Source organism: Scyliorhinus canicula, chromosome 6, assembly GCF_902713615.1.
Source record: "Scyliorhinus canicula chromosome 6, sScyCan1.1, whole genome shotgun sequence".
Classification (NCBI taxonomy): Eukaryota; Metazoa; Chordata; class Chondrichthyes; order Carcharhiniformes; family Scyliorhinidae; genus Scyliorhinus; species Scyliorhinus canicula.
The window spans coordinates 57,965,063-57,967,462 of NC_052151.1; positions in this window are offsets into that span (position 1 = coordinate 57,965,063).

Sequence of the window (2,400 nt, forward strand, 5' to 3'; positions counted from 1 at the left end):
CCTCAGCTCCCTTCTCTCTCCACAGATGCAGTCAGAGCGGTTGACCTTGTCCAGCATTTTCTAATTCTGTTTCAGATTCCAGCATCCGCAGTAATTTGCATGGTCAGTCTGGTTGAATGGATCTGAATGTCTTGTCTGTTTGAATGCCTAAGTCTGTCAGATGTCTAAGTCTGTCTGTTTGGATGTCCATTTGTTTGAAGGTCTACCTGGTTGAACGTCTAGGTGTGTTTGAATGTGCAAGTCTGTTTGAATGTTGAATTTATCTGAATGTCTGTCTGTTTGACTGTATCAATGTCTGTTTGACTGTCTCTGAATGTCTGTTTGACTATCTGAATGTCTGGTGAGTGTATCTGAATGTCTGTTTGAGTGTATCTGAATGTCTGCTTGACTGTATCTGAATGTCTGTTTGAATCTATGTCTGTTTGAATCTATGTCTGTTTGAATCTATATCTGTTTGAATTGCTGTTTAAATGTCTATCTGTTTAAATGTCTAAGTCTGTCTGATGTCTAAGTCTGTCTGTTTGAATGTATCTGAATGTGATCTGTTTGAATGTCTGTCTGTTTGAATGTCTACGTCTGCCTGTTTGAATGTCTTAAGTCTGCCTGTTTGAATGTCTTAAGTCTGCCTGTTTGAATGTCTTAAGTCTGCCTGTTCGAATGTATCTGAATGTCTGTCTATTTGACTGTCTAAGTCTGCCTGCTTGAATTTATCTGACTGTCTATCTGTTTGAATGTCTGTCTGTTTGAATGTCTATCTGTTTGAATGTATCTGACTAGCTATCTGTCTGAATGTCTAAGTCTATCTGTTTAATTTATCTCTGACTGTCTATCTGTTTAAAAGTCTAAGTCTGTCCGTTTGAACGTCCACCTGTTTGAACGTCCACCTGTTTGAACGTCCACCTGTTTGAACGTCCACCTGTTTGAGCGTCCACCTGTTTGAACGTCCACCTGTTTGAGCGTCCACCTGTTTGAACGTCTACCTGTTTGAACGTCTACCTGTTTGAACGTCTACCTGTTTGAACGTCTACCTGTTTGAACGTCTACCTGTTTGAACGTCTTCCTGTTTGAATGTCTAGGTCTGTTTGAACGTCTACCTGTTTGAATGTCTAGGTCTGTTTGAATGTCTAAGTCCATTTGTTTGAATGCATTTGAATGTCTATCTGTTTGAATGTGCTAGTCTGTCTGTTTGAATGTATCTGAATGTTTATCTGTTTGAATGTCTACCTGCTTGAATGTCTTCCTGCTCGAACGGCCACTTGTTTGAACGTCTACTTGTTTGAACATCTACTTGTTTGAATGTCTACCTGTTTGAATGTTTACCTGTTTGAATGTCTAGGTTGTTTGAATGTCTAGGTCTGTTTGGATGTCTAAGTCTGTCTCTTTGAATGTATCTGAATGTCTGTCTGTTTGAACGTCTGTCTGTTTGAACGTCTACTTGTTTGAACGTCTACTTGTTTGAACGTCTACTTGTTCAAATGTCTACCTGTTTGAATGTTTACCTGTTTGAATGTCTAAGCTTGTTTGAATGTGTTAGTCTGTCTTTTGAATGTATTTGAATGTCTGTCTGTTTGAATGTGTAAGTCTGTCTGTTTGAATGTAGAACATAGAACAGTACAGCACAGAACAGGCCCTTCGGCCCTCGATGTTGTGCTGAGCAATGATCACCCTACTCAAACCCACGTATCCACCCTATACCCGGAACCCAACAACCCCCTCTTTAACCTTACTTTTTAGGACACCACGGGCAATTTAGCATGGCCAATCCACCTAACCCGCACATTTTTGGACTGTGGGAGGAAACCGGAGCACCCGGAGGAAACCCACGCACACACGGGGAGGACGTGCAGACTCCACACAGACAGTGACCCAGCCGGGAATCGAACCTGGGACCCTGGAGCTGTGAAGCATTTATGCTAACCACTATGCTACCGTGCTGCCCTGTCTATCTGTTTGAATGTCTATCTGTTTGAATGTCTATAAGTTTCTCTGTTTGAATGTCAGTGTCTGAATATCTAAGTCTGTCTGTTTGAATGTCATGATGTGGAGATGCCAGCTTTGGACTGGAGTGGGCACAGTAAGAAGTCTTACAACACCAGGTTAAAGTCCAACATGTTTATTTGGAATCACTAGCTTTCGGAGCACAGCTCCTTCATCAGGTGAGTGAATGTCTACCTACTTGAATGTCTACCTGTTTGAACATCTAGGTTTGTTTGAATGTCCAGGACTGTTTGAATGTCGAAGCCCCTTTGTTTGAATGTATTTGAAGGAACTGCCCTCCGAAACCTAGTGATTCCAAATAAATCTGTTGGACTTTAACCTGGTGTTGTAAGACTTCTCACTGTTTGAATATATGTCTGTTTGAATGTCTGTCTGCGTGAACATCTGTCTGCATGAATGTTT